The following is a 20,549-nucleotide window of genomic DNA, read 5'->3' on the forward strand; positions in this document are numbered from 1 at the left end:
TGATCTTCCCAGTTTTTCTCGCCCCCCGCGCCCCGCTAGCATCACAGCCCGCAACTGGAAGAATGCCGACATGTCAATACTTCATTCCCTTCTGGCGACTTCAGCCCCCTCAGCCTCAGAATCTGTCTCGGTCCAAGCTTCCGCTCTCGAATACTGGGTGAAGACAGCTGCTGATTCTGTAGCCCCTCTAAAGGCTATCAAAGTCTCACGCCCCCACGACGCTCAGCGCTGGTTCACGGACCAGCTGAAATTAGACAAACTGGCTCTTCGGCAGGCCGAACGGCGCTGGCGCCATAAATATGACCCAGCACTTAAGACCGAATTTACCAACCTACTTAGCAAATACAAATCCTCTATTCTAGAGGCTAAGACTTCCTATTTCTCTGGTAAAATTTTGGCGTCGGCTTCAAAAGCCAAAGACATCTTTTCAATAGTCAATGAGCTCTCCCTCCCCGATCGTGTCACCCTCCCACCTGTTCCTACTCAGGCTTTGTGTGATGAGCTCAATGCTTTTTTTCTAGATAAGATCTCCACCATTAAAAATAACATTTCTCCACCTTCCCCTACCAAATCACTTCCCCTCCCCCCGGAAAACTCTCAGAAATTTCTATCCTTCCCTCCTATTTCCATCACCGAATTCAACAGTCTTCTTCACAAAGTTAGCTCCGGGTCTCCAAAGGATTGCTGCCCCCCACACATTTTCAAAGAAATCTTTATGCACTGCCCTGACCCTGCTCTAGCCCTTCTCAACTCCTCTTTAACATCAGGCGTCGTCCCTGAAGCTTTCAAGCAGGCGGTAGTGTTACCCATCCTGAAAAAGCCCAGCGCGGACCCCCTAGTGCTAAGCAACTATAGACCGATTTCCCTTCTCCCTTTCTTGGGAAAGATCTTAGAGACCTACGTCACTAAATGCTTGAGCACTTTTATTGAGTCTTCCTTCTTCCTTGATCCCCTGCAGGCGGGCTTTCGCCCCCTGCATTCTACGGAAATGGTGATTGCAGCCGTGATGGACACACTTCGAACTGGAGCTGACAACAATATCTCCCAGGCCCTCGTATTGTTAGACCTGTCGGCGGCTTTTGACACGGTCGATCACACTATTTTGATCGACCGTGTCAGAAACGCCGGTATTCGGGGCACTGCCCTCGACTGGGTTCGATCCTTCTTGCAGGACCGTTCCCAGGCAGTCCACCTTTCCACCTTTTCTGCTTCTTCTCTTTCCCTCACCTGTGGTGTTCCCCAGGGTTCGGCTCTCTCTCCCCTCCTTTTCAATTTGTATATGCAACCACTCATGGCTTCTCTCCGCCATTCTTCTGCTACAATATACAACTATGCCGACGATTTACAACTGATTTTTCCCCTGGACACTACACCTTCCTCTCGCCTCAACTTCCAAACAACTATGTTACTCATCTCGGACTGGATGGCTCACAGCCAGCTCAAGTTGAATCCGTCTAAAACGGAACTTGTCCTGGTAGGCGGTCCTTCCAGTCCTTGGGATGCCAACTATTGGCCTCCCTCTCTGGGCCTCCCCCCTTGCCCGGTCAGCTCTGTGAAAAGCCTAGGAGTGATCATCTCGGAGGATCTCTCCATGAAACCTCAGATCTCTGCGGTAACATCATCCTGCTTTTTCCAGCTACGCAGGATCCGCAAGATCTGTAGATTTCTAACTAGAGAGGCACTCATTCTAGTAATACTGGCTCTGGTCATCTCCAGAATCGACTTCGCCAACATTCTGTATGTGGGGATTCCTGCCTATCAGCTTCACAAACTTCAGCTGATTCAGAACCAGGCAGCACGCCTGGTGTACCACCAACCCAAACATCAGCATGTCTCCCCCCTTCTGAGGAGCCTTCATTGGCTCCCAGTGGCTAAACGATGCTCCTTTAAGCTAGGCTGCACCCTATTCAAATCTTTGCATGACCAGGCCCCAGTTTTCATTTCCTCCAAACTTAAGCGCTACTTCCCAATCCGCAATCTACGGTCCTCCGCCAATAATCTCCTTTGCATTCCATCTTTCCGCCGTAAAAAACATGGAGGATCATGCTTTTCTTTTTTAGGCCCCTCCTACTGGAATTCCCTCCCTTCTTTCTTTCGCCATCTTACCTCATATGAGCTGTTCCGCAAAACCCTCAAAACACACTTTTTCAAGGCGGCTTCTGAGTAACTCTTCTGCCCTGGCTAGCTATGTTTGTTATGAGCGCCAAGAAACCGTCTCGGTGTACGTGCGCGGTATACATTTTTTAACATAACATAACATACAGCATTTCTCATTTGCTTAGTGTCTTGTTATTGTTGGACGTAATGATGAATAGACTACTGTCTAATGGTCTTAGAGCCAGTATTACTACCGGTCCCAGTGTATGAGACACATACATGACTTTTCTGTTGCCTGCTTAGCATAGCTCCCTGCTCCTCTGTAGGTGTGCTACCAGCCAGTAAGGCGTGTGCCTTGCCCATCAGATGTGTTATGTTAGACTTGACTTCTCTGTGAGCAAAGTCTCCCTCCCATAGCAGGTGCTTTCTCTGAACTCTTGACTTGTAAGACTGCTGGGAAAGGCCCTCCCTAGCCCCTCACTCAGATAGATACATTTACCTTCAGAGCTCAGCTTTGGAGAAAGAGATTGGGGAGAGAGCAAATAGGGGAAGGCCCATGGTGCACACTTTATTTTACATAAAAGCTGGGGCTTGTGGGAGGACAGGGACAAGAGGGTTCTCAGGGAAAGAAATCCCAGGAGTATTGATGGCTAGGCCCTGAAACACAACAATCCCGGATTGGCAAGGCACAATATGCCTGTGCAACAGGCCTGACCCTAGGCTTCCGGAGTTCTTGGTCACAAAAGGCTCCAGTGATCTAAGCCCGACCAGGGCTGTAGGCCGCGTTGGGAGCGCATTAGGGACGCAGGGCGCAGAACTCTGCCCGTTTCACCCCAGCATTTAGGGGAGGACACAGAATCTGGGAAAGCCAGTGGGAAGGATTTTCCAGGAGGAGAGTTCAGTGAGATAATCTGAAACACAATAGTGCTGGTGATCTGGCGGGTGCATTCTGTGAACCACTTTTGTCGGGAGCAGCCTGCCATCATGCCCTGATAAACACAACTCTAGTCCCAAGCCAGTGACCTCAGCAAATGCAAAGACATTCATAGTTATAGTCTCCTGCATCTGATTCTTGCCATCTTCATGTGAAACGTTGGCGTTATCATGTCTGCTGCGCACACTTTGTTCATATGTGTACAATTTAAGTGGGTGCACCTGATCACTGTCTTGGGCAGAGCTCTGCCTGTGAATAACCCATGTGAAGCATTGGTGGTTCAGTGATAGAATTCTCGCCTGCCACGCGGGAGGCCCGGGTTCGATTCCCGGCCAATGCAAGACTGCTTTCTTTTGACTTTGTTTTCGAAAGGAAATATATGACCTCAGTGGGGAATAAAATGGTAAGCAGTGACCCCGACGTGATTTGAACACGCAACCTTCTGATCTGGAGTCAGACGCGCTACCGTTGCGCCACGAGGTCCTTACACTTACAGCTTTCGGAGCCAGATCAACAAATGCTGTGGGCCTTTTGACTTATTTTCCCCTCCTCATATGCCTACAGTTGTATTACAGAGCTTGACCTTTTGTTTTCTATCCTAATTATGAAATTGACTGCAGGTGCCGAGAGAACGCAGAGAATTGAAATATTCAGGGAAAGGGTGTCCAGCAGGAGAGAGCAAAGGTATGTATCTGTTTTCCATTCAAGTGTTTCATGCAGGCAAAATAATACGTCCCTGGGTGGGCTTGAACCACCAACCTTTCGATTAACAGCCGAACGCACTAACCGATTGCGCCACAGAGACGAGTGACTACAGCATCTTTCCTTAGACTCAATATATATCTTGATATGTATGTGCCTGCCTGGAGCTTGTCTTATATAAGCCATCATCATGTGAAACTTTGGCGTTGTCATGTCTGCTGCGCACACTTTGTTCATATGTGTACAATTTAAGTGTGTGCACCTGATCACTGTCTTGGACAGAGCTATGCCTGTGAACTCCCCATGTGAAGCATTGGTGGTTCAGTGGTAGAATTCTCGCCTGCCAAGCGGGAGGCCCGGGTTCGATTCCCGGCCAATGCAAGGCTGCGTTCCTTTGACTTTGTTTTCGAAAGGAAATATATGAACTCAGTGGGGAATAAAATGGTAAGCAGTGACCCCGACGTGATTTGACCACGCAACCTTCTGATCTGGAGTCAGACGCGCTACCGTTGCGCCACAAGGTCCTTACACTTACAGCCTTCAAGCCAGATCAACAAATGCTGATGGCCTTTTGACTTATTTTCCCCTCCTCATATGCCTACAGTTGTATTACAGGGCTAGGCCTTTTGTTTTCTATCCTAATTATGAAATTGACTGCAGGTGCAGAGAGAACGCAGAGGATTGAAATGTTCAGATAAAGGGTCTTAAGCAGGAGAGAGCAGAGGTACGTATCTGTGTTTCATTAAAGTGTTTCATGCAGGCAAAAAGGATACTTCCCTGGGTGGGCTTGAACCACCAACCTTTCAGTTAACAACCAAACACGCTAACCATTTGCACCACAGAGGTTAATAACTGTAGCACAGTTCCTGAGACTCAATATATATCTTGATAATTGTGTGCCTGCCTGGAGCTTGTGTTATATAATGCGTCTTTATGCCATACAGCATTTCTCATTTGCTTAGTGTCTTGTTATTGTTGGACGTAATGATGAATAGACTACTGTCTAATGGTCTTAGAGCCAGTATTACTACCGGTCCCAGTGTATGAGACACATACATGACTTTTCTGTTGCCTGCTTAGCATAGCTCCCTGCTCCTCTGTAGGTGTGCTACCAGCCAGTAAGGCGTGTGCCTTGCCCATCAGATGTGTTATCTTAGACTTGACTTCTCTGTGAGCAAAGTCTCCCTCCCATAGCAGGTGCTTTCTCTGAACTCTTGACTTGTAAGACTGCTGGGAAAGGCCCTCCCTAGCCCCTCACTCAGATAGATACATTTACCTTCAGAGCTCAGCTTTGGAGAAAGAGATTGGGGAGAGAGCAAATAGGGGAAGGCCCATGGTGCACACTTTATTTTACATAAAAGCTGGGGCTTGTGGGAGGACAGGGACAAGAGGGTTCTCAGGGAAAGAAATCCCAGGAGTATTGATGGCTAGGCCCTGAAACACAACAATCCCGGATTGGCAAGGCACAATATGCCTGTGCAACAGGCCTGACCCTAGGCTTCCGGAGTTCTTGGTCACAAAAGGCTCCAGTGATCTAAGCCCGACCAGGGCTGTAGGCCGCATTGGGAGCGCGTTAGGGACGCGTAAAGGGACGCAGGGCGCAGAACTCCGCCCGTTTCACCCCAGCATTTAGGGGAGGACACAGAATCTGGGAAAGCCAGTGGGAAGGATTTTCCAGGAGGAGAGTTCAGTGAGATAATCTGAAACACAATAGTGCTGGTGATCTGGCGGGTGCATTCTGTGAACCACTTTTGTCGGGAGCAGCCTGCCATCATGCCCTGATAAACACAACTCTAGTCCCAAGCCAGTGACCTCAGCAAATGCAAAGACATTTATAGTTATAGTCTCCTGCATCTGATTCTTGCCATCTTCATGTGAAACGTTGGCGTTATCATGTCTGCTGCGCACACTTTGTTCATTTGTGTACAATTTAAGTGTGTGCACCTGATCACTGTCTTGGGCAGAGCTCTGCCTGTGAACGACCCATGTGAAGCATTGGTGGTTCAGTGGTAGAATTCTCGCCTGCCACGCGGGAGGCCCGGGTTCGATTCCCGGCCAATGCAAGACTGCTTTCTTTTGACTTTGTTTTCGAAAGGAAATATATGACCTCAGTGGGGAATAAAATGGTAAGCAGTGACCCCGACGTGATTTGAACACGCAACCTTCTGATCTGGAGTCAGACGCGCTACCGTTGCGCCACGAGGTCCTTACACTTACAGCTTTCGGAGCCAGATCAACAAATGCTGTGGGCCTTTTGACTTATTTTCCCCTCCTCATATGCCTACAGTTGTATTACAGAGCTTGACCTTTTGTTTTCTATCCTAATTATGAAATTGACTGCAGGTGCCGAGAGAACGCAGAGAATTGAAATATTCAGGGAAAGGGTGTCCAGCAGGAGAGAGCAAAGGTATGTATCTGTTTTCCATTCAAGTGTTTCATGCAGGCAAAATAATACGTCCCTGGGTGGGCTTGAACCACCAACCTTTCGGTTAACAGCCGAACGCGCTAACCGATTGCGCCACAGAGACGAGTGACTACAGCATCTTTCCTTAGACTCAATATATATCTTGATATGTATGTGCCTGCCTGGAGCTTGTCTTATATAAGCCATCATCATGTGAAACTTTGGCGTTGTCATGTCTGCTGCGCACACTTTGTTCATATGTGTACAATTTAAGTGTGTGCACCTGATCACTGTCTTGGACAGAGCTATGCCTGTGAACTCCCCATGTGAAGCATTGGTGGTTCAGTGGTAAAATTCTCGCCTGCCACGCGGGAGGCCCGGGTTCGATTCCCGGCCAATGCAAGGTTGCGTTCCTTTGACTTTGTTTTCGAAAGGAAATATATGAACTCAGTGGGGAATAAAATGGTAAGCAGTGACCCCGACGTGATTTGACCACGCAACCTTCTGATCTGGAGTCAGACGCGCTACCGTTGTGCCACAAGGTCCTTACACTTACAGCCTTCAAGCCAGATCAACAAATGCTGATGGCCTTTTGACTTATTTTCCCCTCCTCATATGCCTACAGTTGTATTACAGGGCTAGGCCTTTTGTTTTCTATCCTAATTATGAAATTGACTGCAGGTGCAGAGAGAACGCAGAGGATTGAAATGTTCAGATAAAGGGTCTTAAGCAGGAGAGAGCAGAGGTACGTATCTGTGTTTCATTAAAGTGTTTCATGCAGGCAAAAAGGATACTTCCCTGGGTGGGCTTGAACCACCAACCTTTCTGTTAACAACCGAACGCGCTAACCATTTGCACCACAGAGGTTAATAACCGTAGCACAGTTCCTGAGACTCAATATATATCTTGATAATTGTGTGCCTGCCTGGAGCTTGTGTTATATAATGCGTCTTTATGCCATACAGCATTTCTCATTTGCTTAGTGTCTTGTTATTGTTGGACGTAATGATGAATAGACTACTGTCTAATGGTCTTAGAGCCAGTATTACTACCGGTCCCAGTGTATGAGACACATACATGACTTTTCTGTTGCCTGCTTAGCATAGCTCCCTGCTCCTCTGTAGGTGTGCTACCAGCCAGTAAGGCGTGTGCCTTGCCCATCAGATGTGTTATGTTAGACTTGACTTCTCTGTGAGCAAAGTCTCCCTCCCATAGCAGGTGCTTTCTCTGAACTCTTGACTTGTAAGACTGCTGGGAAAGGCCCTCCCTAGCCCCTCACTCAGATAGGTACATTTACCTTCAGAGCTCAGCTTTGGAGAAAGAGATTGGGGAGAGAGCAAATAGGGGAAGGCCCATGGTGCACACTTTATTTTACATAAAAGCTGGGGCTTGTGGGAGGACAGGGACAAGAGGGTTCTCAGGGAAAGAAATCCCAGGAGTATTGATGGCTAGGCCCTGAAACACAACAATCCCGGATTGGCAAGGCACAATATGCCTGTGCAACAGGCCTGACCCTAGGCTTCCGGAGTTATTGGTCACAAAAGGCTCCAGTGATCTAAGCCCGACCAGGGCTGTGCCCGACCAGGGCTGTAGGCCGCGTTGGGAGCGCGTTAGGGACGCAAGGCGCAGAACTCTGCCCGTTTCACCCCAGCATTTAGGGGAGGACACAGAATCTGGGAAAGCCAGTGGGAAGGATTTTCCAGGAGGAGAGTTCAGTGAGATAATCTGAAACACAATAGTGCTGGTGATCTGGCGGGTGCATTCTGTGAACCACTTTTGTCGGGAGCAGCCTGCCATCATGCCCTGATAAACACAACTCTAGTCCCAAGCCAGTGACCTCAGCAAATGCAAAGACATTCATAGTTATAGTCTCCTGCATCTGATTCTTGCCATCTTCATGTGAAACGTTGGCGTTATCATGTCTGCTGCGCACACTTTGTTCATATGTGTACAATTTAAGTGTGTGCACCTGATCACTGTCTTGGGCAGAGCTCTGCCTGTGAACAACCCATGTGAAGCATTGGTGGTTCAGTGGTAGAATTCTCGCCTGCCACGCGGGAGGCCCGGGTTCGATTCCCGGCCAATGCAAGACTGCTTTCTTTTGACTTTGTTTTCGAAAGGAAATATATGACCTCAGTGGGGAATAAAATGGTAAGCAGTGACCCCGACGTGATTTGAACACGCAACCTTCTGATCTGGAGTCAGACGCGCTACCGTTGCGCCACGAGGTCCTTACACTTACAGCTTTCGGAGCCAGATCAACAAATGCTGTGGGTCTTTTGACTTATTTTCCCCTCCTCATATGCCTACAGTTGTATTACAGAGCTTGACTGTTAGACCTGGCATCATTGGCATGAGTCTCTCCTCCATTTTTTCTGTTTGCCTCCTCTGTTTACGACGTTTTTGCTGGTATATGCTTTGGGCACTGTGCCACTGCTGATCAGTGCCACAGTGCAAGTGCTCCCTATGTGAAATTGCTGTATTGATTGACTTCCATGTTTGGCTTATTTGGTTTACTATCAGTCCCTAGTAGAGTGCACCAGGAGTGCCAGGGCTTGTAAATACAAATGCTGCTAGTGGGCCTGCAGCACATGTTGTGCCACCCACAAGAGCGGCCTAGTAAAAGTATGTCTGAAGGTCTGCCATTGCCAGACCACGTGCAGTCTGACTGTCACGAGGACTGCGCAAGTACACCTACTTGCCAGTCCCTAAACCTTCCCTTAACTTCATGTTAGTCACCCCTATGGTAGGCCCACGGGCAGGGTGCATTGTAAGCATAAGGTAGGACAAGCCTGACAAGGTTGGCATGTCCTAATAGTGAATTACATCCATAGTCGTTTTTCACTATTGTAAGGTAGCCTGCTCTCCATCAGTTAGAATGGGCTGCCAGGATTATTAAGGTTATAATCCTAGCGGGCTCGGGGAGCATGGTGCAATGTCGAGTTTGGTATCCCTGAACTCAGGGTTTAATAACGCATCCGTTTGTGTGGATGGTTTTTGGACTCTGTGTTTGAAAATAGCACTTTTAGAAAGTAGCTATTTTCTTGTCTAACTGTCTACCGGTCTCTGCTGGTTCTGGTGTGCGTGTGACAGGAGCTGGGTGGCTCCAGTGAGTCTGAATGAGTCAGTGTGGGATGAGTGGGGCATTTGCATTGAGAGTAGGGGAGAGTAGCTCTTGATAGCCTGCCCTGCCTGATACAATGTTGGCTCCGGCCCCCTGCCAGGCGACTGATGACTCTGTGCTTGCCTGGGACTTTCCTGGCCCGCCTCCTGCCGGGCAGCTGATGGCCCTGCCCCTGCCAGTGACAATGCTGGCTCCGCTCCTGCTGAGCGGCTGAGGACTCTGCCCTGCCCAGTGAATAGGCCAGGTGCTCTGGCCTGGCAACACCCACAACAAACCCAGGATGGGGGGAAATTCCCCTGCATGGACAAAGGGATCAAAGCCAAAAAGGGGTATAAGAGAAGGACCCCTGAACCAAGAAATCAGATCACTTCTGACAAGGAAACCTGAACCAAGGACAAGAAGCCTGCTGATCTAAGGACTGCCTACCCCTTCTGCCAGAGTGCTGTTTGTTGGGGGAATCCTGCATTGCTTCTTTATTTTTGCCAAGGAACCAGGAGAGAGGAACTTTGTGTGTACTCTCACTCTTTGCTGAGAAAATCTCCAAGGGCTGGAAGAGTGCCAGTCTCCTGTTGAAGTCACAGGGCTAAAGGACTTCATCTGCTTAAAGTGCTATTTGCTGGAGTTTGTGAATCCAGCACCTCTGAAAGAATCCAGCAATCTCGACGCCGACGGACGCCGCCGAATCCAGCTCGACATCGTGAGTAACGGCTCCAGTGTCCCGCTTCCTCGACGCCGGCCGCCGGGCCCGATCGACGCCAGCAGCAACGCCAGTGAGTAGTGAGTTCGGCTCCAGCTCCAAGTGACCTCGTGTCTGCACCGCCGCTGATCGCATCGACTTCGAGCCCTCTCGACGCCGTGAGCGCTGCTCACTCTTGCAACATCGACATCGACGACGCCGTACCCTGCTTCATCCCGTGAGCGCTGCTCCCGCCTGACTTCGGTCGACGCCGCTGCAGATCGCCCCGACTCCGAGGCTCGATCGACGTCGAAGACGCGACGCCGGACATCTCGACGCCGCTGATCATCGAGTGCTTCACTTTTCCAAGGTACTGTGTTGTTGGGGTCAGTGCGACTCCGGGCTCGACGTAGCGCTCCTCGCGGTCGATGCCGAACCTTTGGATTAACTTTGCCTCGACGTCGTGTGACTCCCGTGTGGGTTACATTGTTGCCAAGAACTTTGATTTAGAGAAGAAGAGTTGCTTTTGATACTAAAGACTTTGTGCTAAGAAGAAACCGTGCTTGAACTATTATTTTTCCTTCCAAGAGTATTTATTAAGACTGTGGTATATTTTTGTCGTTATTTGGTCTTGTGCTAAGCCTTATATAAAAATACTTATTTTTATAATACTACTGTGTCGTGTCCATTTGTAGTGTATTCACTTTATTACTGTATGTGGTCATAAATGCTTAACGCACTGCCTCTGAGATAAGCCTGTCTGCTTTGCCAAGCTACCAAGGGGGTGAGCAGGGGTTATCTAAGTGTGTGATCTCCTTGCCCTGACTAGAAAAGGTGTGTCCCTATTTGTCAGAAGTGTATACCTCTGCCAACTAGAGACAGCCGCTTCTAACATTGGTGGGTCAGCGGTGGGATTTTGAACTTTGCATTTATGACCCATGTGCAGTGATTAGTGTGCGCTACATAGTGAAAGCAGACCATAGCGCAGCCACAATCTGTTTTGGTTGGATATTCTATTTTTGTTCTCCGCTTTTCCTGAAGCTTGATTTTTGAAACTGCCAGTTTTGACCATGAGTAATGCTGGAAGCACTACACCTGTTGTTGAGGAGGAGTTTGATAGGAGTAAGATAAACGACTATCCAGTAAGGAAGCTGAAATCCTTTTGCAAGCAGTTGAAAGTTCCTACCACAGGCATTTCCAAGAGAGCAGATTATCTCAAAGCATTGGAGGCCTGGTTAGAGGCCAGAGACCCCTCTGCCCCGGTGGTGGTACCGACAGAGGAAGGGGAGGAGGAAGTGCCCGTGACTGGGCCTGTATCCCCTCCTGGCAGCAGTGTTTCCTCCAAAGGTCTTTCCCCTGAAGAAAGAGAAGAAAGGGCGAAGGAGCGAGCCTACAACGTGGAAATGGCAAAACTTAAGATAAATGGGCAGTTGGAGATAGAGAATGCAAGAGGCAGGAGAGAAGCTGATTTGGAGATCAAAAGATTAGAGTTTGAAAGAGAGAAGTTAGCTTTTGAGCGTGAGAAAATGGTGAGGGACATGGAGCTCAAAGCTAAGGAGTTAGAATTGAATCCCTCTGGTGGCAGCGTCCCATCCGTGCCTGCAGAAAGTAGGTTTTATTTTCCCAAAGATGTGATCAAAGATTTTCAGAAGAATGAGGATATTGGTCAGTGGTTTAAAGCATATGAGTTAGCATTGTTGGCCCACCGGGTCCCTGAGAAGGATTGGGGAGCGGGGTTGTGGGGTCGCTTTGTGAATGAGGGAAGAGATACCCTGTTAGACATGCCTGTTGAGAATAGGACGTCTTATGCTCATATGAAAGATGCTTTAATGTTACGGTATGGCCTCACCCCAGAAAAGTACCGACAGGCCTTTAGAGAATGTAAGAAGTTGCCTGGTACCACGTGGGTGGAGTATGTATCATATTTTTGCAGAGCCATGGATGGTTGGGTAAAGGGCAGCAAAGTGGAAAGTTATGATGCTCTTTATGATTTGTTTGCTTGGGAGCACTTGTCTAATAACTGTTTTCCAGAGCTGCGCCAGCACCTTATTGATAGCACGATATCTAACCCTAGAAAACTTGCTGAAGAGGCGGACCGCTGGGTCAGTACCAGGGTCCACAAGGGTCCAGTGGGAGACTCAGCCAAAGGTGGGCAGGGTCCCCAGCAGAAGAGTGGGGGGGACAAGGGTAAACAGAAGGAGTCCCAGAAAGGGCCCCAAAGTAATCCCCAAGGGAACCAAGGGAAAGGTTCCCAGCCTCCCCCTGTGAAGAAATCAGAGGCCCCGCCAGGTAAACCTGGTCATAGGGGCCCCCTGACCTGCTTCGTTTGTAAGCAGGTAGGACACCGTTTTTATGACCCTCAGTGTCCCTTGAAGAAGTCTGGTGCACTACCCAGTGCACCACCCCGTCAGTTGGCTAGTGTAGCTCTGGGAGGGGAGGAGATGGTTGCCCATGGTGGGGAGGGTCCCGCGGAAATGTCCCTGGTCTCTCTAGGAGACATGGAATTGGTCCCTCCACCCCCTCTGCCTAGTAACACTAAGAAATATAGGCAGTGGGTGACCATTAATGGCCATAGAGTGGAAGCTCTCAGAGACACCGGAGCGAGTGTGACAGCTGTCAAGTGTCACTTGGTGTCCAGAGAGCAGGTTGTTCCCCACGCATTCTACCCTGTGATAGCTGCTGACAACTCCCAGAAAGAGTGTGAGGTAGCTCAAGTTTCCTTTGAATGGGGGGGAGTTTCGGGTACTCTTCAGGTTGCTGTGAGGCCCGCCATGCCTGTTGATTGTCTCCTGGGCAACGATTTAGAAGACTCCCCTTGGGCTAAGGTGGAGAGGGGGACCCATTTGAAAATGTTGGGTGTGCCAGAGTGGGTGTGTGCAACCACTCGATCCATGACAGCAAGTAAGGGTGTTGATGGGGTTCTGGAGCCTGAAAGTATGGCCCAGGACCCAGCTGTGAAGAGAAGAGGCAGGGGGCGCGGGAAACCGTCCCCCGTAGTTCCCGTGGTCCAGGAGGAGGCAGACCTCGAGGGGGATGCCCTGGAACCCACAGGTGAACAAGTTGCCGAACTGGGAGACCTGCCCGAGCTGACCCATTGGCAGCAGGATGGTGGTCCCTCCAGGGAGGAATTCTGTGCAGAACAGAAAGTGTGCCCTTCTCTTGTGGGTATGAGGCAGCAGGCCTCAGCCCAAACCTCAGGTGATCAGTCAGGGTCACATTTTGTGTACTGGGAGAACGACCTCCTGTATAGCGAGCCTAAGGCTGCTGAGCCTGGGTCAGCCCGTGTGCTGGTGGTACCCCAGCGCTTCAGAGCCTTCCTACTGGGTTTGGCTCATGACGTTCCTTTAGCTGGACATCTGGGGCAGGACAAGACCTATGACAGGCTTGTCACCCATTTCTATTGGCCTCAGATGCGGAGGGATGTAGACATCCAGTGCAAGACCTGTCAGACTTGCCAGGCAAGTGGGAAGAGCGGGCGGAAGCAGAAGGCTCCCCTCCAACCTTTTCCCGTGGTCAGTACCCCCTTTGACCGGGTGGGGATTGACATTGTTGGGCCACTGGACCCCAAGACAGCCCTGGGCAACAGGTTCATCCTGGTCTTGGTGGACCATGCCACACGGTACCCGGAAGCCATCCCTCTCAGAACAGTGACTGCCCCCGTGGTGGGACGGGCGCTGATGGGTGTTTTCTCCCGAATGGGGTTCCCCAGAGAGGTGGTGTCAGACCGGGGCACCAACTTCATTTCCAACTATATGAAGTCTCTGTGGAAGGAGTGTGGGGTAACTTATAAGTTCACCACTCCTTACCACCCTCAAGGTAATGGGTTGGTTGAAAGATTCAACCGTACCCTTAAAGGCATGATCATGGGTCTTGAAGAACCAATGAGGCGTAAATGGGACGTCCTCTTGCCATGCCTGTTGTTTGCTTACCGTGAGGTGCCACAGAAGTCTCTAGGGTTCAGCCCCTTTGAGCTTTTGTATGGTCACCCGGTAAGAGGACCTTTAAGTCTGGTCAAAGAAGGCTGGGAGCAATCTCCCAGGAAACCTCCCCAGGATGTATACAGTTACATGCTGGCCTTTAGGAACCAGACTAGGCGCTTCAGGGATCTTGCTCAGGCAAATCTGGAGGCCAGCCAGGAGGAGATGAAGCGGTGGTACGACCAGAAGGCCACTCTGGTAGAGCTTCAGCCTGGACAGAAAGTTTGGGTCATGTCCCCTGTGGAACCTTGTGCGCTCAAGGACAGGTGGACTGGACCATTTGAGGTTGTGGAGAAGAAGAGCGATGTCACCTACCTGGTGGATTTAAAGTCTCCCAGGAACCCCTTGCGGGTCCTGCATGTCAACCGTTTGAAGCCCCACTTAGAAAGGTCCGAAGTGGGCATGCTCCTAGCTACAGATGCTGGAATGGAGGAGGAGAGTGAGCCTCTTCCTGACCTCCTGTATGCAAAAGAGCAAGATGGGTCAGTGGATGGTGTTGTCCTCTCTGACACACTGACCCCTGAACAGCAGCAGGATTGTCGCCATTTGTTGGGGCAATTCCCTGATCTGTTTTCCTTGATTCCTGGTGTTACTCAGTGGTGTGTCCATGATGTAGACACCGGGGACAGCACTCCTGTCAAGCACAAGGCTTACAGAGTGACTGACAAGGTCAGAGCATACATCAAGGAGGAGGTCTCCAAGATGTTTGCCCTAGGGGTGGTTGAGTCCTCTAGCAGTCCTTGGGCCAGCCCCGTGGTCTTGGTTCCAAAGGCTGCAGCGCCTGGTGCTTCACCGGAACTTCGGTTCTGTGTGGATTACCGAGGACTCAATTCAGTCACCAAGACTGACGCGCACCCCATCCCCAGAGCTGATGAGCTCATCGATCGGTTAGGGGCTGCCCAGTACCTTAGTACGTTTGATCTAACGTCTGGGTACTGGCAGATCGCCTTGACCGATGGGGCAAAAGAGAGGTCAGCATTCTCCACACCAGATGGGCACTACCAGTTCCGGGTTATGCCCTTTGGGATGAAGAATGCCCCTGCCACCTTCCAGAGGTTGGTCAACCAGGTCTTGGCTGGACTGGAGGATTTCAGTGCCGCCTACCTGGACGACATCGCAGTGTTCAGCGCCAGCTGGGAGGAACACTTGTGCCACCTCCAGGAAGTGTTGTTGGCCCTGCGCAGAGCAGGCCTCACAATCAAAGCCAGTAAGTGCCAGATTGGGCAGGGTTCAGTGGTGTACTTGGGGCACCAAGTAGGGAGCGGCAAGGTGGCCCCCCTACAACCCAAGATTGATACCATCCTGGCATGGGCACCGCCCAAAACCCAGACTCAGGTGAGAGCCTTCCTGGGTCTCACGGGTTACTACAGGAGGTTTGTCAAGGATTATGGTAACATTGTGCACCCCTTGACTTCGCTGACTTCCAGGAAGCAGCCACGACTTGTGAACTGGACTGACGCCTGTCAGACGGCCTTTGACACCCTGAAAACTGCAATGTGCACAGCACCCATACTCCAGGCACCCGACTTTTCTAAAGAATTTGTTGTTCAGACGGACGCTTCAGAGCATGGCGTGGGGGCTGTTCTAGCTCAGGTGAATGAAGAGGGCCGAGACTTACCTGTAGCCTTCATCAGCAGGAGGTTACTTCCCAGGGAACAGAGGTGGAGTGCGATAGAAAGAGAAGCATTTGCTGTGGTCTGGGCGCTGAAAAAGCTGAGACCCTACCTGTTTGGGACTCACTTCCGGGTGCAGACAGACCACAGGCCCCTCAGATGGTTGATGCAGATGAGGGGTGAGAACCCAAAGCTGTTGAGGTGGTCCATTTCCCTACAGGGGATGGACTTCACGGTGGAACACCGCCCTGGCACAGATCACGCCAATGCTGATGGTCTGTCCAGATTTTTCCGCCTTAGTGATGAGGACTCCCTAGGGTAAGGGTAGTTCTCCCCACATTTCAGCTGGAGGGGACACGTGTTAGACCTGGCATCATTGGCATGAGTCTCTCCTCCATTTTTTCTGTTTGCCTCCTCTGTTTACGACGTTTTTGCTGGTATATGCTTTGGGCACTGTGCCACTGCTGATCAGTGCCACAGTGCAAGTGCTCCCTATGTGAAATTGCTGTATTGATTGACTTCCATGTTTGGCTTATTTGGTTTACTATCAGTCCCTAGTAGAGTGCACCAGGAGTGCCAGGGCTTGTAAATACAAATGCTGCTAGTGGGCCTGCAGCACATGTTGTGCCACCCACAAGAGCGGCCTAGTAAAAGTATGTCTGAAGGTCTGCCATTGCCAGACCACGTGCAGTCTGACTGTCACGAGGACTGCGCAAGTACACCTACTTGCCAGTCCCTAAACCTTCCCTTAACTTCATGTTAGTCACCCCTATGGTAGGCCCACGGGCAGGGTGCATTGTAAGCATAAGGTAGGACAAGCCTGACAAGGTTGGCATGTCCTAATAGTGAATTACATCCATAGTCGTTTTTCACTATTGTAAGGTAGCCTGCTCTCCATCAGTTAGAATGGGCTGCCAGGATTATTAAGGTTATAATCCTAGCGGGCTCGGGGAGCATGGTGCAATGTCGAGTTTGGTATCCCTGAACTCAGGGTTTAATAACGCATCCGTTTGTGTGGATGGTTTTTGGACTCTGTGTTTGAAAATAGCACTTTTAGAAAGTAGCTATTTTCTTGTCTAACTGTCTACCGGTCTCTGCTGGTTCTGGTGTGCGTGTGACAGGAGCTGGGTGGCTCCAGTGAGTCTGAATGAGTCAGTGTGGGATGAGTGGGGCATTTGCATTGAGAGTAGGGGAGAGTAGCTCTTGATAGCCTGCCCTGCCTGATACAATGTTGGCTCCGGCCCCCTGCCAGGCGACTGATGACTCTGTGCTTGCCTGGGACTTTCCTGGCCCGCCTCCTGCCGGGCAGCTGATGGCCCTGCCCCTGCCAGTGACAATGCTGGCTCCGCTCCTGCTGAGCGGCTGAGGACTCTGCCCTGCCCAGTGAATAGGCCAGGTGCTCTGGCCTGGCAACACCCACAACAAACCCAGGATGGGGGGAAATTCCCCTGCATGGACAAAGGGATCAAAGCCAAAAAGGGGTATAAGAGAAGGACCCCTGAACCAAGAAATCAGATCACTTCTGACAAGGAAACCTGAACCAAGGACAAGAAGCCTGCTGATCTAAGGACTGCCTACCCCTTCTGCCAGAGTGCTGTTTGTTGGGGGAATCCTGCATTGCTTCTTTATTTTTGCCAAGGAACCAGGAGAGAGGAACTTTGTGTGTACTCTCACTCTTTGCTGAGAAAATCTCCAAGGGCTGGAAGAGTGCCAGTCTCCTGTTGAAGTCACAGGGCTAAAGGACTTCATCTGCTTAAAGTGCTATTTGCTGGAGTTTGTGAATCCAGCACCTCTGAAAGAATCCAGCAATCTCGACGCCGACGGACGCCGCCGAATCCAGCTCGACATCGTGAGTAACGGCTCCAGTGTCCCGCTTCCTCGACGCCGGCCGCCGGGCCCGATCGACGCCAGCAGCAACGCCAGTGAGTAGTGAGTTCGGCTCCAGCTCCAAGTGACCTCGTGTCTGCACCGCCGCTGATCGCATCGACTTCGAGCCCTCTCGACGCCGTGAGCGCTGCTCACTCTTGCAACATCGACATCGACGACGCCGTACCCTGCTTCATCCCGTGAGCGCTGCTCCCGCCTGACTTCGGTCGACGCCGCTGCAGATCGCCCCGACTCCGAGGCTCGATCGACGTCGAAGACGCGACGCCGGACATCTCGACGCCGCTGATCATCGAGTGCTTCACTTTTCCAAGGTACTGTGTTGTTGGGGTCAGTGCGACTCCGGGCTCGACGTAGCGCTCCTCGCGGTCGACGCCGAACCTTTGGATTAACTTTGCCTCGACGTCGTGTGACTCCCGTGTGGGTTACATTGTTGCCAAGAACTTTGATTTAGAGAAGAAGAGTTGCTTTTGATACTAAAGACTTTGTGCTAAGAAGAAACCGTGCTTGAACTATTATTTTTCCTTCCAAGAGTATTTATTAAGACTGTGGTATATTTTTGTCGTTATTTGGTCTTGTGCTAAGCCTTATATAAAAATACTTATTTTTATAATACTACTGTGTCGTGTCCATTTGTAGTGTATTCACTTTATTACTGTATGTGGTCATAAATGCTTAACGCACTGCCTCTGAGATAAGCCTGTCTGCTTTGCCAAGCTACCAAGGGGGTGAGCAGGGGTTATCTAAGTGTGTGATCTCCTTGCCCTGACTAGAAAAGGTGTGTCCCTATTTGTCAGAAGTGTATACCTCTGCCAACTAGAGACAGCCGCTTCTAACATTGACCTTTTGTTTTCTATCCTAATTATGAAATTGACTGCAGGTGCCGAGAGAACGCAGAGAATTGAAATATTCAGGGAAAGGGTGTCCAGCAGGAGAGAGCAAAGGTATGTATCTGTTTTCCATTCAAGTGTTTCATGCAGGCAAAATAATACGTCCCTGGGTGGGCTTGAACCACCAACCTTTCGGTTAACAGCCAAACGCGCTAACCGATTGCGCCACAGAGACGAGTGACTACAGCATCTTTCCTTAGACTCAATATATATCTTGATATGTATGTGCCTGCCTGGAGCTTGTCTTATATAAGCCATCATCATGTGAAAGTTTGGCGTTGTCATGTCTGCTGCGCACACTTTGTTCATATGTGTACAATTTAAGTGTGTGCACCTGATCACTGTCTTGGACAGAGCTATGCCTGTGAACTCCCCATGTGAAGCATTGGTGGTTCAGTGGTAGAATTCTCACCTGCCACGCGGGAGGCCCGGGTTCGATTCCCGGCCAATGCAAGGCTGCGTTCCTTTGACTTTGTTTTCGAAAGGAAATATATGAACTCAGTGGGGAATAAAATGGTAAGCAGTGACCCCGACGTGATTTGACCACGCAACCTTCTGATCTGGAGTCAGACGCGCTACCTTTGCGCCACAAGGTCCTTACACTTACAGCCTTCAAGCCAGATCAACAAATGCTGATGGCCTTTTGACTTATTTTCCCCTCCTCATATGCCTACAGTTGTATTACAGGGCTAGGCCTTTTGTTTTCTATCCTAATTATGAAATTGACTGCAGGTGCAGAGAGAACGCAGAGGATTGAAATGTTCAGATAAAGGGTCTTAAGCAGGAGAGAGCAGAGGTACGTATCTGTGTTTCATTAAAGTGTTTCATGCAGGCAAAAAGGATACTTCCCTGGGTGGGCTTGAACCACCAACCTTTCTGTTAACAACCGAACGCGCTAACCATTTGCACCACAGAGGTTAATAACTGTAGCACAGTTCCTGAGACTCAATATATATCTTGATAATTGTGTGCCTGCCTGGAGCTTGTGTTATATAATGTGTCTTTATGCCATACAGCATTTCTCATTTGCTTAGTGTCTTGTTATTGTTGGACGTAATGATGAATAGACTACTGTCTAATGGTCTTAGAGCCAGTATTACTACCGGTCCCAGTGTATGAGACACATACATGACTTTTCTGTTGCCTGCTTAGCATAGCTCCCTGCTCCTCTGTAGGTGTGCTACCAGCCAGTAAGGCGTGTGCCTTGCCCATCAGATGTGTTATCTTAGACTTGACTTCTCTGTGAGCAAAGTCTCCCTCCCATAGCAGGTGCTTTCTCTGAACTCTTGACTTGTAAGACTGCTGGGAAAGGCCCTCCCTAGCCCCTCACTCAGATAGATACATTTACCTTCAGAGCTCAGCTTTGGAGAAAGAGATTGGGGAGAGAGCAAATAGGGGAAGGCCCATGGAGCACACTTTATTTTACATAAAAGCTGGGGCTTGTGGGAGGACAGGGACAAGAGGGTTCTCAGGGAAAGAAATCCCAGGAGTATTGATGGCTAGGCCCTGAAACACAACAATCCCGGATTGGCAAGGCACAATATGCCTGTGCAACAGGCCTGACCCTAGGCTTCCGGAGTTCTTGGTCACAAAAGGCTCCAGTGATCTAAGCCCGACCAGGGCTGTGCCCGACCAGGGCTGTAGGCCGCGTTGGGAGCGCGTTAGGGACGCAGGGCGCAGAACTCTGCCCGTTTCACCCCAGCATTTAGGGGAGGGCACAGAATCTGGGTAAGCCAGTGGGAAAGATTTTCCAGGAGGAGAGTTCAGTGAGATAATCTGAAACACAATAGTGCTGGTGATCTGGCGGGTGCATTCTGTGAACCACTTTTGTCGGGAGCAGCCTGTCATCATGCCCTGATAAACACAACTCTAGTCCCAAGCCAGTGACCTCAGCAAATGCAAAGACATTCATAGTTATAGTCTCCTGCATCTGATTCTTGCCATCTTCATGTGAAACGTTGGCGTTATCATGTCTGCTGCGTACACTTTGTTCATATGTGTACAATTTAAGTGTGTGCACCTGATCACTGTCTTGGGCAGAGCTCTGCCTGTGAACAACCCATGTGAAGCATTGGTGGTTCAGTGGTAGAATTCTCGCCTGCCACACGGGAGGCCCGGGTTCGATTCCCGGCCAATGCAAGACTGCTTTCTTTTGACTTTGTTTTCGAAAGGAAATATATGACCTCAGTGGGGAATAAAAGGGTAAGCAGTAACCCCGACGTGATTTGAACACGCAACCTTCTGATCT

General features: G+C 50.0%; 11 non-coding genes across 11 annotated transcripts in view; 4 read left to right on the forward strand and 7 right to left on the reverse strand.

The window, feature by feature from the left end:
* Positions 1-3,442: 3,442 nt before the first annotated feature.
* On the reverse strand, positions 3,443-3,514 carry TRNAW-CCA (transfer RNA tryptophan (anticodon CCA)). Its single transcript has one exon. It is a non-coding gene; the product is annotated as a tRNA-Trp (tRNA).
* A 248-nt stretch (positions 3,515-3,762) lies between these two features.
* Positions 3,763-3,836, reverse strand: TRNAN-GUU (transfer RNA asparagine (anticodon GUU)). Its single transcript has one exon. It is a non-coding gene; the product is annotated as a tRNA-Asn (tRNA).
* A 207-nt stretch (positions 3,837-4,043) lies between these two features.
* Positions 4,044-4,114, forward strand: TRNAG-GCC (transfer RNA glycine (anticodon GCC)). Its single transcript has one exon. It is a non-coding gene; the product is annotated as a tRNA-Gly (tRNA).
* A 1,611-nt stretch (positions 4,115-5,725) lies between these two features.
* Positions 5,726-5,796, forward strand: TRNAG-GCC (transfer RNA glycine (anticodon GCC)). Its single transcript has one exon. It is a non-coding gene; the product is annotated as a tRNA-Gly (tRNA).
* Positions 5,797-5,867: 71 nt separating this feature from the next.
* Positions 5,868-5,939, reverse strand: TRNAW-CCA (transfer RNA tryptophan (anticodon CCA)). The gene has a single exon. It is a non-coding gene; the product is annotated as a tRNA-Trp (tRNA).
* A 248-nt stretch (positions 5,940-6,187) lies between these two features.
* On the reverse strand, positions 6,188-6,261 carry TRNAN-GUU (transfer RNA asparagine (anticodon GUU)). Its single transcript has one exon. It is a non-coding gene; the product is annotated as a tRNA-Asn (tRNA).
* A 207-nt stretch (positions 6,262-6,468) lies between these two features.
* On the forward strand, positions 6,469-6,539 carry TRNAG-GCC (transfer RNA glycine (anticodon GCC)). Its single transcript has one exon. It is a non-coding gene; the product is annotated as a tRNA-Gly (tRNA).
* Positions 6,540-8,154: 1,615 nt separating this feature from the next.
* TRNAG-GCC (transfer RNA glycine (anticodon GCC)) lies at positions 8,155-8,225 on the forward strand. The gene has a single exon. It is a non-coding gene; the product is annotated as a tRNA-Gly (tRNA).
* Positions 8,226-8,296: 71 nt separating this feature from the next.
* TRNAW-CCA (transfer RNA tryptophan (anticodon CCA)) lies at positions 8,297-8,368 on the reverse strand. The gene has a single exon. It is a non-coding gene; the product is annotated as a tRNA-Trp (tRNA).
* Positions 8,369-18,402: 10,034 nt separating this feature from the next.
* Positions 18,403-18,476, reverse strand: TRNAN-GUU (transfer RNA asparagine (anticodon GUU)). The gene has a single exon. It is a non-coding gene; the product is annotated as a tRNA-Asn (tRNA).
* Positions 18,477-20,511: 2,035 nt separating this feature from the next.
* TRNAW-CCA (transfer RNA tryptophan (anticodon CCA)) overlaps positions 20,512-20,549 on the reverse strand; it is a 72-nt gene continuing 34 nt past the window's right edge. The window contains exon 1 of the tRNA in view: positions 20,512-20,549. This exon is cut by the window's right edge and continues 34 nt beyond it. This is a non-coding gene — a tRNA (tRNA-Trp).

This window comes from Lissotriton helveticus, chromosome 1_2 (genome assembly GCF_964261635.1).
Source record: "Lissotriton helveticus chromosome 1_2, aLisHel1.1, whole genome shotgun sequence".
NCBI classification, from domain to species: Eukaryota; Metazoa; Chordata; class Amphibia; order Caudata; family Salamandridae; genus Lissotriton; species Lissotriton helveticus.